Source organism: Schistocerca cancellata, chromosome 2, assembly GCF_023864275.1.
Source record: "Schistocerca cancellata isolate TAMUIC-IGC-003103 chromosome 2, iqSchCanc2.1, whole genome shotgun sequence".
In the NCBI taxonomy this organism is placed as follows: Eukaryota; Metazoa; Arthropoda; class Insecta; order Orthoptera; family Acrididae; genus Schistocerca; species Schistocerca cancellata.
This window is the reverse complement of record NC_064627.1, coordinates 673,270,489-673,287,164: the sequence shown is the minus strand read 5'-3', so window position 1 is coordinate 673,287,164 and position 16,676 is coordinate 673,270,489.

Here is a 16,676-nt window from a genome sequence, read left to right as displayed (position 1 = left end):
CCAGAACTGACACTCAATCCGAAGGGTAGAACACAAAACTGATAGGTTCGCCCCCCGAACATAAATGCAGTATATTTCCGAGAATCAGGAGTGATACCTACTTGCCAAAATGAATTAGCGAGATCTATTGTGGAAAAATATTTTGCTTCTACAAATTTCTGTAATTGCTCTTCTAAATTTTCGGGTTTTGTGTGAACCGGTAAAATTATTTCATTAATTGCTCGTGCGTCTAACACTAGCCTAATGCTACCATTTGGTTTTTTGACAACAAGTAGAGGACTACAGTAAGGTGAGGTGGATGGTTCAATGATCTTCCAGTCTAACATTTGTTTTAGTTCTTGCCACACAGCAGGTCGTTGAGATAACGGTACGTTATATGTCTTGTGGTAGAAGATCTTGTGAGGCTTGGTGCCTTTTATTGCTCTGTGTATCGAGAGAATAACTCACGCATGCATTGAGAGTAGTATGCTGCATTATCTGACAGAATTGCTTTAGGTTTTCCCACGTGCGTCAGGTAATCACTTGAGAATCTTCGTATTATAGCATAGGCCGGAAGTGTACTGTAGCAAACACTATCAGGTGACATATGCCGGCAATGTTGTCGAAGATGAGGGTGCAGTTCGTGTGGCCGACTATGTTGCCGCACATTTCCGGGCTATATTGTTGGTAATAGGCGGATTTTTTTTCATGTAAACGTACCTTTTCATACACAGGTGATGGTTCCTGACACAATGTTGCGGTCATCTTGTTCATGTTGATCATGTTACAACGTCATCAGACACTGATGCCAACGCCTTGCTGATGTAACCACCCTTCTCTGATCCTCACCATCTTTACCTTTTGATTACACTTGCTGCAGTTCATTACACATATAACACTTTGTGATGTGGATGTTCTGAGCCAGCCTCTTGATCTTTTTCCCAGAATTTTTTCGTTCCAAGATGTACAGGTTTCCCATAAAATAAGTATCCATTTTGCGGAAAACGTACATGTGGATTATTCCTGAGATATCACAATGTTAACAATTGCCTGAAGAATCACAATTCTGGAACATCATTTAGCCGGCCGGAGTGGCCGTGCGGTTCCAAGCGCTGCAGTGTGGAGCCGAGCGACCGCTACGGCCGCAGGTTAGAATCCTGCCTCGGGCATGAATGTGTGTGATGCCCTTAGGTTAGTTCGGTTTAATTAGTTCTAAGTTCTAAGCGACTGATGACCTCAGAAGTTAAGTCGCATAGTACTCAGAGCCATTTGAACCATTTGAACATCGTTTATGTGGCGAAACCTATGCTGAGGTCCAGAGGCTGTTTGAGAGAAAGTATCGGAAGGATGCCCCTACAAGACTTGCCATTCGGAAGCTCGTCAACAAAGTCCGGAGTACAGAATCTGTACCTGATGAGAGACGTGCTGGGCGACCACCGGTCAGACCACAATCTATACAGCGTGTGAGGGGAGTTATCGAAAGAAGTACAACGGCATCTACTCGCCGGCTGAGTCGTGAACTATCCATGCCGAAACCCACAGTGTGGAAAGTACTTCACTACGGCCTTAAAAAGAAGGCATATCATATCCAGGTGCTTCATCAGCTAGAGGATGAATACCATGCGGCACGAGCAGCCATGTTTCATGTTCTGTTGGAGGCTGTAGCCGAGGAGGGCCTGATGAATCGTGTTATGTTCAGCGACGAGGCGACATTCCATGTCTGCGGCGTCGCCAACAAACACAATTGCCGGATCTGGGCAAAGGAGCAACCCCATGAATTCACTAAGTGCCAACGGGACTCTCCTAAGTCAATGTGTTGCTTCGTCTCATGAAAGATAGCATCTATGGGCCGTTCACGTTTGCTGGAGAGACAATTACTGGAGCAACCTACCTGGACATGTTGCAGTTGTTCTTGCAGCCACAGTTGCAACAGGATGGTATCCTTGCCTCTGTCATGTATCAACAAGATGGGGCACCACCTCACTATGCAAGCATTGTCCGGGACTATCTGTACGAGACCTTTTCTAACAGGTGCGTGGAAGGAGCTGTAGGTCGCATGTGGGCTGCTCTCTCCTCCGACCTCACTCCCCTGGACTTCTTTGCGTGTGGTTTCATCAAGTGCCGAGTTTATGCTACAGGGTGCCATATTTGAATGAACTGAAACGGCGAATACGAGAGGGTTTTTTTTTGTCATCAGTCTACTGACTGGTTTGATGCGGCACGCCACGAATTCCTTTCCTGTGCTAACCTCTTCATCTCAGAGTAGCACTTGCATCCTACGTCCTCAATTATTTGCTTGACGTATTCCAATCTCTGTCTTCCTCTACAGTTTTTGCCCTCTACAGCTCCCTCTAGTACCATGGAAGTCATTCCCTCATGTCTTAGCAGATGTCCTATCATCCTGTCCCTTCTCCTTATCAGTGTTTTCCACATATTCCTTTCCTCTCCGATTCTGCGTAGAACCTCCTCGTTTCTTACCTTATCAGTCCACCTAATTTTCAACATTCGTCTATAGAGGTATGCTTGCTAATAACCCCTCAAATGTTATAGCACGTGTTCCACGCAACCACACTGCGATGGGAACTAAAACTCTAAATATAATGTTTATTTTGTTGTAGCACATCTGGAAAGTGAAAATGGATAGGACTACTTACTTTATGGGAGCCCTGTATTTTATGAGGCTATTATGTCGAGTTAGGTATACGATAAATTTAGTTGTTGTTCTCTGGATAGGCCTACTTACTTTATGGGAGCCCGGCTATTATGTCGAGTTAGGTGTAAAATAAATTTAGTTTTTCTTCTCTGTATCGCGTTAATCAACGCCTTTTTCTCTTTAATTTCTTTAAGTATTTGTTCATTAGGTTTTTTTTCAGTCCAAGACATTTTCCTACCTCTTTTCCATATCCACATCTGTACAGCTTCTGTTTTTTGTTTTCTTTTTTCACCAGAGTTCACCCTACATACCCATAGCATAAAAAGCTCAAATAAATATCTTTTTTGTTCGGTGGTAATGGTTGTTTGTTAATAAAATACTAATATTTCTGAATGTTTGTTGACTCGCTGGAATTCTTCTTTTGATATCCATCAGATTTCTGTTGTCATCTATTATTGTACTTCTCAAGTATCAAATTCATTTACCTGAATTAGTATAAAATTTTAATTTCCTATCACAATGTTGCCTTTACTTGTCCGTTCAATTTATTAATCACCATTATTTTTGTGTTGTTTGCATTAATTTTCAGTTTGTGGTTATCCAAGGCGCCAGATAAATTTTTAGCATACATTTATTGTCCTTTTCAGAAGACTACTATATCATTAGCAAACCGAATACAATGTACTTATTTTCAGTGTATTCTTTTCACCAATCTGCTACTTTTTCAGGTTGCAAGTAATATTAAATTTTTACATAACTGATGAAGTTAGTAGTGCGTGACACGAGAAGGGCCGAAGTAAGTAATTTATCCGAATTGCAGCTCCCTGTACCATGTATCCACTAGAGAAATTATGTCCGAGCAATCTACGAAAAAGTGGTTGGGCACATTTGTAGCCTGCCAGGTTGTCCGCATACTCTCTCGAAACTGTGACCGACTTTTTTTCTGAAATTCAGAAGTAAATAAGTATAAACTGGCCGTTTCATGAGCATCTTGTGTAAAGCTCATGAAAGTAATACAGTAGAATGAAACTTGCTGTAGCACTCTCAACGATCAAAACACAGGTTTGTGTCGGAAGAAACACTCTCACTGATCAAACTGAATGTTGAATATAAGAGGAAATGAAACTAAATTTCGTTCTAAAAGTCTGTACTTTTGGTGTTGCTTTTCATTGCTTGTACTGCATTTACATAAATAAATTTAGTAAATCAAGTGAGAAGACAACCTTCGCAGATATCTCTTCTTATCCTAGGCTCTTTCTTAGTGCAACTGAGATCTATTTCTGTGCTCTGGTTTTTGTATAGACTGAGAATCAGTATTTTATGTCTCCAGTCTATTCCAGTTATCCAGTTTTCAAACAATATCTTCCACTCCACTCTATCAGAAGCCTTCTCTAGTTCAACGAATGCGACATAAATTTTCCTGTTCACCACAATTCTTCTTTCTAAGATCATTCGTAGTGACATTGTAGCTTCCCTGGTTTCTTTTCGTTTCCTAAATCCAAGTTAGTTTTGTCCAAAATGTAAGTTAATTTTAGCTTTAAGTCTTTGCTTAACAGTACTGCAAAGAATTTGTGAAGTTTGGCTAGTAAAACCAAGGTTCTGTAACTTGAACAATTATTGCCGTTCCCTTTCTTAAATATGTCACTAGTTCGGGTTTTCATTAACTCCATTGGTAGTGTTCCATCGCCACAGCTGACGTACATAAGTTTGTACAGTGGTTTCGTCTTGTCTCCAGCATTGTTTAATAACCCAGCAGCTTTGTTACCTATTCCAGCCATTTTGTTGTTGTCCAAGTTCTTTAAAGCATGGTTGAATTCTGACATGGTAATTGGTGACTCACTGAAGTAATTTTCACTTCTTCCACTCTATTTATGTAATCATCTGTGACATCTTCTCCTTCATAGAGTTCTTTAATGTTTTCAGTCCACCTATTTGCTGTTTTTTTTTCAGGTTACAGGTAATTTGTACGTGAGTGATAAAGTCTAAATATCACGTGACTCGAGGAGCGCCGAGGTAAGTAATTTACCCAAACTACAGCTCCCTGTACGACATATCCGCCAGAGCAATTGTGTCCGTACAATCTACGAGTGAAGTGGTAGCGCAGACTTATGGGCTGTCGGGTAGGTAATTTGCATACTGTCTAGAAATTATACCCTTTTTCCCTGGTATTCAGAAATAAATAAGTAGAAACTGGTCCGTTATATGAGCATCTTGTCATTGTAGCTCATAAAAGTAATACAGTAGAAGGAAACCTTCTGTAGCACTATCAACAATCAAAACACAGGTTCGTGTTGGAAGAAACTCTGTCATTTGTGAAACTAAATGTGAAATATAAGAGGAAATGAAACTAAATTTCTCTCTGAAAGTCTCTTCGTTTGGTGCTGGTAGCAATGAAGATGTTGATGTGGGAATAGCCCGCTACGTCGACTGGGTGCAAGAGGTCATTTCATTTAAACCTTAGGACCATATACAGCACCATGGGACAAGTAGTTCAGCTAAATGTAGCGTCGTAGAGAAATGATTGGCTATCTTTGGTTCTTTACATCAGAACAAATTGTATATAACGCACACCTTCTGTGGTTATTTTTAAAAGTCGAGAGGTTTTACGTCTTTCGAAATATTGCCGAAAGAGGAGAGAACTGTCTTTCTAAAAAGATAGTATTTGTAATTAATGGCCAGGAACTGTGAAAGATTACAGTGTCAGTCAGCAGATAAACCTGATATATTAATAAGAACCGAAGAAATTAGGTTAGTAGTAACAAATCATATAAGGAAGAATTTTTAGAGTTTCGCAAGTTGTGAACTCTTTCATTGTTTAGTAACGTCCAGTACACACTGCCCGAAAGCAGTATCGATACGCTGACGGCAGCAGAGGCTGGCGGAGGGCGACCTTATCTGCTGGTACAGCGTGATGCTATCTCCAAGCCGCGCCTCCAGATTGGCTCACTCCAGTTGGCACGGACCGCGCCGCTCCCCGGATGACTCCGGTTCCAGCCAGCCAGCGGAGAACCCAGTCTTCAGAGCGCTCGGCTAAAACTGGAAATGTGCACCGCCGAGAGTGAAGCACTCTGCTTGTGCGCTGCGACAACTCACTTCCAAGAGCCTTACCGTGATCTGAGGTTGTGGAAGAAGGGGGAGGAGCAGCTCACTTTAGTTTCGCGATGAATGACAATATACACCACCTGGAAAAAAAAGTGAAGCATCCAGAAACTAAGGAAGAAACGAAATGGATCTTCACGTACTGAGAGGGTATGTGATGTTACTTCATTGTTTCAAATTGAGTCAAATTTACGAAGTACTTGACAGTAGCCAGCATGAACCCACTTATCATTATGAAATCGTACCCCCTCTGGCCTTGATGAATGCACTGATTCGATTGTAAAGGGCGTCATAAAGCCATTGTATCCTCTCCTAAGACAAACTTGCTCACGACTGTTGTAACTGCTTCATGCTATCTTGGATACCGGCATTGGGACAGAGCTAACGGCCAAACTGGCCACGTGTCTTCTATCGAGGCCACGTCTGTGGATCTCAATGGCTATGGCAGTACAACATCAAGCAGACAGTTAATAGAGACACGCCCCATATACACACGAATATTGTCCTGTTGAAAAATGGCATGAGACATAGCACTCAGGATGTTCGTGACGTACCATTGTGTCATCAAGTTTCTTCCTTTACTACCGGCCATGACCAGAGCTCATAAGCCGATGGCTTTCCACACCAAGACACCAGGAGTAACATCTTTTTGCCTTTTTAAAACATGGGAAGAATGGGACCTCTTTCCAGGTTTCCGCCATACTTACCGGCGACAGTCATCTCGGGAACTGAAGGATCGTGATTCATCGCTGAAGACATTGTTACGCCATTAATCCACAGCCCATGCTTCCAGTCATGGCACCAATCCAGACACACCCGTTTGTGTTGCGATGGTAAGGTCAGCCTACGCATGGGACAGTAATCCTCTTGTCTGGCTACTGTCAGTCTCCGGTCAATGATGTAGGATTATACAGAATGTTGCTAGAGGTCCACCACTTGTTCTCGGACGGCAGGCGTAGATATGAAGGGGTTACGATGTGCCTGGCGCACAGTACGTCTTTCCTCCCTCGTGGTGGCCAGACGTGGTCGGCCAGAACCTTGACGACGAGTACGCTTGTCACATCTGAACACTCTACAAATATGGATGTTGCATGATTTTACCAGCCGGCCAAATGCAGTCCCTTAATAAGGCTCCTTTCAAATTCTGCCACATACTGATAATGCTATCTCAAACGAGTACGCCGGGTCTCCGTAACCTTCACAGCGATCATTCAACATACTACGCTGTTCACACCCCTTATATTCCCTACCAGAGATGACCTCTGGTGGCCGTTCTACGTGTCACAGAAAATTGCAGCTCTAATCATATATAAACTCGTAAAATCGCACTTTGAAATTGCACATCAAAGTCTCTCGTTTGACTACGGGGCATTATAAAATGGTTCAAATGGCTCTGAGCACTATGGGACTTAACTTCTGTGGTCATCAGTCCCCTAGAACTTAGAGCTACTTAAACCTAACTAACCTAAGGACATCACACACATCCATGCCCGAGGCAGGATTCGAACCTGCGACCGTAGCAGTCCCGCGGTTCCGGACTGCGCGCCTAGAACAACTAGACCACCGCGGCCGGCACGGGGCATTATAAATTCTGCCTCAATCTACTTGGCTGACGCTTCAAAATCGCAGTGTCAATCGACACAGCAGTATCTGACATCAGTCGATAAAACGTTGATATTTTCCATAAATCCGAAGACAGTAGTGCCGACAGAAAATACAGATCACGAAAAAATTTCATGGCCTGGCACAGAAAGTGGACTTCGATCAAAGATGTTTTTTACGTTAGTAAAAGTATTACAATAATATCAGTCTAGCATCAACTTGATCTACGAAATAGTTTTTAATGCAGGCAAATGTAAAAACAAGAATATCGCAAGTTCATAGAGTTCTTGTTTTCAACGATTTACCGACTGGGCTTTTCATCCAAAGTCTGGATGGCATAATTTAGACATGGCTGTGCTTTTGCATCTACAGGTACCTCTACATCATTACACTGCAATCCACACTTAAGTGCTTGGCAGATACTTCATACTACCACTTTCAGACTATTTCTCGAGCGTTCCACTCTCGAATGGTACGTGGAAAAAAAAAAATAAAAACCTAAACCTTTTTTGCAGGAGCTCTTATTTCTCCATGTTTCTCACTATAGTCATTTCTCCCAATACATGATTTGGCGCTTAACAGGTGTAAGAAATATTATTCCAAATTATCCGGTGAATGAGAATTTCTAGACATCAGCTGCAGCAGATATATATCTACTAGCCAACGGTGACACATGAAAATTTGAGCCGGACCAGGACTCGAACCCAGATTTCCCGTCTATCGCAAGCGGTTAACTTACCCACTTAAGCTATCCATGCACGCTGACCGGCCCGATACAAACCTCCAACTGTCACTGTCCACATCCACACATTGTAGTCTTATGTGCGTCTCCCTTTCAGCTCACAACATTACATTATTCCCCGCTCAGGGAGAATGACACCGCCACAAGAATCCGAGACCACTGAGTTTGATATGAAGAAATTCGGACTCAGCGAATAATTTGGAATAAAATGTCTGTGTAGGAGGTAGTCAACAAAATATATTCACATTCCGAGCAAAAACCTGATGACCGAATTTTCGTGATGTCGCTGCAACGAGAAACGCCTTTGTTTTAACGATTGCCACCCCACTTTGAGCATCATATTCGTAACGCTCTCTTCCCTACTCCACGATAGTACAGATAGAGGTGTCCCTCTTTCAACTTTTTCAATGTAGTCCGTCAGTCCCATCGGGTAACGCTCCCATACCACACAGCAATATTCCAGAAGCCGAAGAGCAAGCGAAGGGTGGGCACTCTCTTTGCTAAATTTGTTGCATTTTCAAAGTTTTGCCAATAATACGCGGGTTTACGTTAGCCTTTTCCACAACAAATTTAATGTGATGGTTCAAATCTGTTCGTAACTGTAGTCCCTTGGTATTTAGTTGAATCTACAGCCTTTAAGTTTGTGGGATTTATCGTGTAAATGAATTTTAACGGTCTTCTTTTAGTGCCCGTGTGGAGTATGTTACACACTCTGTTATGCACTGTCAGTTTCCATTTTTCGCACCACGTAATATACTGTCTAAGTCGTTTTGTAATTTGTTTTGATTTTCTAGTGGCTTTATTAAACGCTAAACAAGAGCATCATCTGCAAACAATCAATTGTTCAAGAAGATCCATGTGTAGAGAGTTCGAAAATGGTAATCAAAAAAACAAATATCGATTACATGACCTTTTTTTAAACGTGAGATGATAATGATGTTTCGTTTGTGGGGCACTCAACAAAGTGGCTATCAGCGATCGTACAAATTCCCAATCTTTTCATAGTCGCCATTTTCCCGAACGATGATGAGATAATGAGGACGGCAAAGTCCCCAGGCAGAGGAAATCCGCGACCCCGGTGGGGAATCGAACCCAGGACGCCATGATCCAGAGGCAGCAACGCTAACCACTAGACCACGAGCTGTGAGCTTTTCTAAACGTGTACAGTATGTTTCATGGCGATCTGCAAATAAAGATGTAGTCAGAAGCTGAGCAAGAAGGCGTACGATTAGGAAGAGTGCAATACGTTTTACTTGAAGTATAACTACGAGGATGTTAGTGCGACTCCTCTAACGAGTTTGAGAGACATGGCAGCAACATATCATGGAGTCCATTAGTACTGTTTGAGAAGCTGTGGTAATCTTTGTTGGTAGTGTAGGGTCTGTACTAATTGGACGAGTACTTCCGTAGGCATCGCCAACCCCACAGGTACTGGTCGGTGGTTTTATTAACACATTTAATCAGGACAATACATGTGCCACCTTAGTCAGTAGATATGGCACCCTATGACTTCCTCTAATCCCAAATGTAAAGAAACATGTGACTGTAGAGAGTCGAGCTCAATAGACTACGTTAGCTATTGCTGGATATTTTGCAGTCGCTCCATAACCACACGTCAAGGATGAAATCTCGTCGAGCTTAAAAGCCGAAGAGATGCCAACCGACTGCCGTCTCATCCTCTGCCTTGCAACGTAATGCATTTCAGTATGGATGGGCATGTGGTCAACTCTCCCAGCCGTTTAGCCGACTTTCCAGACCGTGGAATCACTACCTCTCAACCAAGTATCTCCTCACTTGGTCTCAGGAGACTGAGTACATCCCATACCAGCCCTCCCACCAGGGAAAAACTCCTTGGTATTACTGGGACTCGAACCCAGGTTCTCTATATGACAGCCATCTACACTGAGTCATCTACGGAGGCAGGTTTACAAACCGTGCCGCGCAACACAGTTGGAGGGGCACTTTTTTGAAACTCCATAATTATCTCTCATTGCGACACAGATATTTGAAATTGGCTGAAAGGTACCTAAAATCCTTCCTCTGTAACGATGCAAAAGCGTGGTGCCCTGCGGCATCACTGTCGGGAGAGGCGACGCTTGAAACAACGAGGTGTCGACACGTTCGGAAAAAAGACCCAGAGCTCGGAAGTTCGTGTGAGTTGTAAGTTAAGTTGGGTTATTGATGTCACAGTGGCACCAAATTTCACAACAGTTCTGCCCGATGCCCCTGTGGATGCGTCACACGATATGAGGGTAGTCACACACCCTCTTACCCACTGTCCACACCTTCGTTTGACGCCTCTACGTTGGAGGTGAGAACCGCGACGCCCAGCGTTGAAATCACGGGTTTTTCTTGTGTGTGGCCGAGGAAACCATTTCAGTCACACCGCCGCCCAGAATCGACACGAAAAGTCCTCAGGATACGGCATACAGGACGACGTTCTTGGCAAATTTTGCCACTGCTGACATCCCCTGGACGATTCATCCCTTTTCCAAGGACTTCGTGGCGTTGCAGCCCCACTGAACGTGATTCCATCCCTTTGAAATATACCGCGACCGAAAGTTCTGCCTTGGTGTACCGGATGGAACCACCAGGGACAGTTGAAAACCATTCGACGAAATCTGAACGTGACCCGAAGTAGTAAAAGGTGTTTATGCTTTTTCGTTCCTCTTCTGGCGAGTGAACCCATGGGGGGGGGGGGGGGGGGGGTGAGGTGGGAGGTGCGCAACAAATATGGCTGAGATCTTTTCGTGGCAGCTCTGGACTGTGGTGCATCTGATATGATATGATTTCCTCGACCAATCATAAGAAAACAGTGTGATTTTAAAGTTGGGCGTCGCGGTTCTGATCTCCATTGCAGAGGCGTCAAACGATGGCATGACATGGGAGTAAGAGGGTGTGTGACGACCTTCCCATCCTGTGACACGTCCACTGTGGTATTGTGCAGAATTTTGACGAAATTTGGTGCCAGACTGACGATATTAACCTGTCTCACGCCTCACATGGGCGTCCGAGCTCTGCCCTTGTTTTTTTCTTTTTTTTCCCACGCGTGTCGACACCTTGCTGCTTGAAGGTGACGTCGCAGAGCGCCGCACTTTTGCACCATTACAGAGGAAGATAGTAAAATTTGAAACTTCTGCGTCGCAATGAGAGACAATTACGGGTTTCAAAAAAGTGACCTTTCTGTTGTGTTGTACAGTGTATAAACATACTCAACGGGGTTCGTTGACCTAAACGAGGTTCTCTACGAAAACTACGAGTAGTGCTGAAACGCTTATCAGTAAAAGTCCGTCTTGATAAGATCTAATACAAATAGAAACCAGTGGTACAATCAAATAACTTCAGTTAGCTGAAGCAAAAACTATAACTGTAAGTAGGCTGTTTAGGTTTTTATGTTGGTAACGCCACATAGCGCTCTGTATGAAAACCACTGACTGTGCTGTATACAAAAAAAAAATGGCTCTGAGCACTATGGGACTTAACATCTGAGGTCATCAGTCCCCTATAACTTAGAACTACTTAAACCTAACTAACCTAAGGACATCACACACATCCATGCCCGAGGCAGGATTCGAACCTGCGACTGCAGCACCTAGAAACGCTCGGCCACCCCGGCCGGCTGCTGTGTACAGTCTGTGCCTGGTTGGACTCGTTGGAATATTCGTTTGAGTAGTGTGGGGCACCTGGATGTGAACAGCACGTAGCGTTGCGCAGTTGGAGGTGAGCCGCCAGCAGTGGTGGATGTGGAGAGAGAGAGAGATGCCGGAGTTTTGAGAAGTTACTATAAGCAGACGATCTGGACGTGTGTCTGCAGAAAAAGGAAATTTGTAAAGATGGATGGTAAATACATTGTTTGTTCTCTATCAAAATCTGTCATTTGCTAACTATGCCCATCAGTAGTTACTGCCTTCAGTTTTATTTAGCTGGCGGTATTGGCGTTCGCTGTATTGCAGTAGTTCGAGTAACGAAGATTTTTGTGAGGTAAGTGATTCATGAAACGCATAGGTTATTGAAACTTCCTGGCAGATTGTGGTAGAGCACTTGCCCGCGAAAGGCAAAAGTCCCGAGTTCGACTCTCGTCGGGCACACAGTTTTAATCTGCCAGGAAGTTTCATATCAGCGCACACTCCGCTGCAGAGTTAAAATCTCATTCCGCGTATAGGTTATTGTTAGTCAGGGCCATTCTTTTGTAGGGATTATTGAAAGTCAGACTGCATTGCGCTAAAAATATTGTGTGTCAGTTTAGTGATGATCAGAATAAGTAAAGAGAGAAATGCCTGAGTAGGTGAAGTTTTGTTGAGCTGTTTGAAAATCAAATAATGCAAGAGGTTTCGCAGCACTATCATTCATAATTTTTCTAAGGCGACTTTTCATAACAAACCTAGCGATACAAAAGAAAAAGAAAAAATATTTACATGATTAACAGCCATGAATATCAGCCATACATACCATAAAATATTCTGGTGTAGGTATGAAGGTCAATATATGTACATACAGGTACATACACTACTGGCCATTAAAATTGCTACACCAAGAAGAAATGCAGAAGATAAACTGGTATTCATTGGACAAATATGTTATACTAGAACTGACATGTGATAACATTTTCACGCAATTTGGGTGCATAGATCTTGCGAAATCAGTACCCAGAACAACCACCGTTGGCCGTAATAACGGTCTTGATACGCCTGGGCATTGAGTCAAACGGAGCTTGGATGGCGTGTACAGGTACAGCTGCCCATGCAGCTTCAACATGATACCACAGTTCATCAAGAGTAGTGACTGGCGTATTGTGACGAGCCAGTTGCTCGGCCACCATTGACCAGACATTTTCAATTGGTGAGAGATCTGGAGAATGTGCTGGCCAGGGCAGCAGTCGAACATTTTCTGTATCCAGAAAGGCCCGTACAGGACCTGCAACATGCGGTCGTGCATTATCCTGTTGAAATGTAGGGTTTCGCAGGGATCGAACGAAGGATAGAGCTACGGGTCGTAACACATCTGAAATGTAACGTCCACTGTTCAAAGTGCCGTCAATGCGAGCAAGAGGTGACCGAGACGTGAACCAATGGCTCCCCATACCATCACGCCGGGGGTACTTGTCTAATCACTTTTAATTCTTAGGGTGGAGGTAATTTTAGTACCGTGTTGATCGTGGCTCTGAAGTATGGCCATTTATGCTTCTTAGTGTGACAGGACATGGCATTTGTAATCGTGTCAGTAGCCCTCGTCTGCCTAAGTATGCTAATCTTATGTATTCCATATCTTTTAGTTAACCTAAGCTCCAAAAACATATACATCCTTCTTCTTCCAGCTCCACTGTGAACTTAATTTTTTTCGTGCATCCCACTTATTCTTTCTGCTTCCTCACATATTTTACTTTCGTCACCTTTGTGCAATAGCAGGATTTATTTGTAACAGGTCTCAAGATGACAGGAGCCGAAACCGACAACAGTGAAACGTAGAGTGTAACGTGGCGCTGTGCAACGCAAACATGTCGGTGAGCGAGAAACAGCGTGCTGTAATCGAGTTCCGCGTTCGAAGAGTTCGTCCACACAGGGAGTACTCTCTCCAGCATGACAGTGCCGGACCACCCATGATCCTTGCGTCATCCGCAACGATCCGACGCCTTGGCTTCACTGTCGTCGATCACCGCCCACGCAGTCCCGACGTGGTCCCATACAATCTTCATCTGTTTCCAAAATTGAAAGAACACCTCCGAAGACTTCATTTTGATAGTGATGAAGTGGTGCAAGCAGAAGTGGGGTTATGGCTCCATCAACAATGTCAGATATTCTACAGTGACGGTATCAATAAACTGGTCTCGTTGGAAGAAATGTGTTCGTCGTCAGGGTGACCATGTTGGGAAATACATATGTGGAGATGAAGAATACAGCTATATAATGGTAATAAAGTTTGTTTTATTTAAAAAAGGTTTAAGAGTTTTCACATAAAAAATTCAGAGGTATTAGTTTTCAGCACGGCCTTGTAAGTGCATTATTTCAGAAAAGAGCACGCAGTTTTAACCATCATGACGAGGGCAGTTACCTCTCCCTGGTAGTTTCTAATCGCTACAGTGTGCAGCATTGTCCTCGGCTACATTCTAAATCTGGACAGCGGAGGAATCCGGGGCGGGACGGCAATGCTAACATTAAAATGCCCACAGTTAAATTAAAATGGCAGAGAAAAAACTGAAAGAAATTCTGTGTGATATTTGATACGTATTTAAACAGTGAAACAAAGAAATCAGATGTAAAGGCACACAGGCGCAAACTATAAGAAAATGACACTGAGCTGAAAAAAGTCATGGGACACCTGCTAATACCTTTGTCTGGCGTACTGCAGCAACTCGACGTGGCAAGGACTCAGCAAGTCGTTGGTAGTCCCCTGCAGATATACTGAGGCGTACTGCCTCTATAGCAGTCCATAACTGCGAAAGTGTTGCTGGTGCAGGAGTTTATGCACTTTTCTAAATGGGTGTTCTGTATTATGTATCTGTGAATTGTAGAGCAAAATGCCAAAGTACTCCACTGACTAGATAAAGGGCATAAAATGAATTTGTTAGAAGAGCTGGAGGCATAATCACATTACAGAGAACATGAAGACAAAATGCTATACAAAAAACTTGAGAGTCAATCGGTGAATTTCTTAAGATGCGCCGGCCGATGTGGCCGAGCGGTTCTAGGTGGTAGTTCTAAGTCTAGGGGACTGATGAACTCAGATGTTAAGTCCGATAGTGCTTGGAGCCATTTGATTTCTTCGGATGCTTCGATAATATACGTAATTAAAAATATTAATAGATTAACAGATAGAAATAGGCACCATTGTAAAACAGATGTAAGCGAATTAAAATCCATATATTTAAGATAAATATGTTCTGTACAAAAGCATGTCATACTCTGTGGAAGACCTGTAACATTATCTCTGTCTACTACTACGTCTAAAAATATCTTTGTAACTATTTGTTTATGTAAGTTATTCTAAATGTTTACTGTGCACGAAACGCTGTGTGTGATGTTTAATAGGAGTGTGTCTCTGCACAAATGGACCATAAGAAAACTGTAAGTACAAGTTCTTTCAAACTTAGCTATTAACTACATATAAAAATCGAGAGTTAACTAAAAATTGAGCGTTCTTTATCCATTGCAGTAAAGTCAATAAAACTAAGCAGAATTCACACATCGAAAACATTACGTAAAAACGGCGTAGTACTGTACAAAGAGAAGAGATACTTGAAAATGGGAATCCTTTCCCGAAACGCATCGTGTCAAATATGAATAAAAGAAAATGTCGTCTGGTAGCAGAAAAGATATTTATAAACAAACCCAACTAAATAGTGACTTTCCTAATTCGCATTTCCTTTTTCAGAACAGTTGTCCCTGCCTCTTCCGTATTTTCTGTAGACCAATTTTGACGATTCAAAAATGGCTCTGAGCACTATGGGACTCAACATCTTAGGTCATAAGTCCCCTAGAACTTAGAACTTCTTAAACCTAACTAACCTAAGGACATCACACACACCCATGCCCGAGGCAGGATTCGAACCTGCGACCGTAGCAGTCCTGCGGTTCCGGACTGCAGCGCCAGAACCGCTAGACCACCGCGGCCGGCTTAGACGATTAGTTTCACATTCCTATCTTCTAACGATCTACATAAAAAAAGAATTGTCACTAACAACGATAAGAAAAATATGAAAATATAATAATGTGTCTTAGAAGTGTTAGAAAAATTTGAATAATAAAAAATGAACACTAGGAAATAATGGTACGCTACCTGGGGCAGAACAGAACCTCGATTCCTTTCGACCCGCTCCGTTCGGCTCCGACCTGTGATGCTGTATGTGCTTCAGAACCCATAAAGCGCTTTGTAAAATAAACATCATCTAAACTCATTAAAATAAATGGCCTAAAATGCGTTTCGAGACTTTCACGAAAGAGGGAACGTGTAGATAAAGCGTTTTCGCCTACCTCCAAATGAAGAGTTGCTATTATTGCAGTATTCACACGGAAAATAAACGAAAACACGTTACTGGTACAACAATCAGAGGCAAACCGCTCTACAATGGCTCCTTAACAACCTTCGATAATAGTTCCTGAAATTGATTATAGAGTGCAGCACTTTGCAGCAAAATGAACTCCTAGTTCCGTTCTGCCCCGTGGTTCCGTCCTGCTTCGGTTTTCTTTGTCAAGCTCCGGTTGGCGCGTGTCCGCCGCTTGTGGTCTCGCGGTAGCGTTCTCGCTTCCCGAGCACGGGGTCCCGGGTTCGATTCCCGGCGGGGTCAGGGATTTTCACCTGCCTCGAGATGACTGGGTGTTTGTGTTGTCTTCATCATTTCATCATCATCCAGGAAAGTGGCGAAATTGGACTGAGCAAAGATTGGGAACTTGTACGGGCGCTGATAACCTCGCAGTTGAGCGCCCCACAAACCAAACATCATCATCATCATCATCCGGTTGGCGCAGTCAACAACTTAGCCATGCCTACCTTCTAATAGCCCCTCAAACAAGATAAAGTACTCCCCAGTTAATAAGTTTGTCATTTAAGCTCTGCCCAGTCTTTACTGGCTCCTTTCTGTATCGAGAGCGATCGAGTGCGACACTG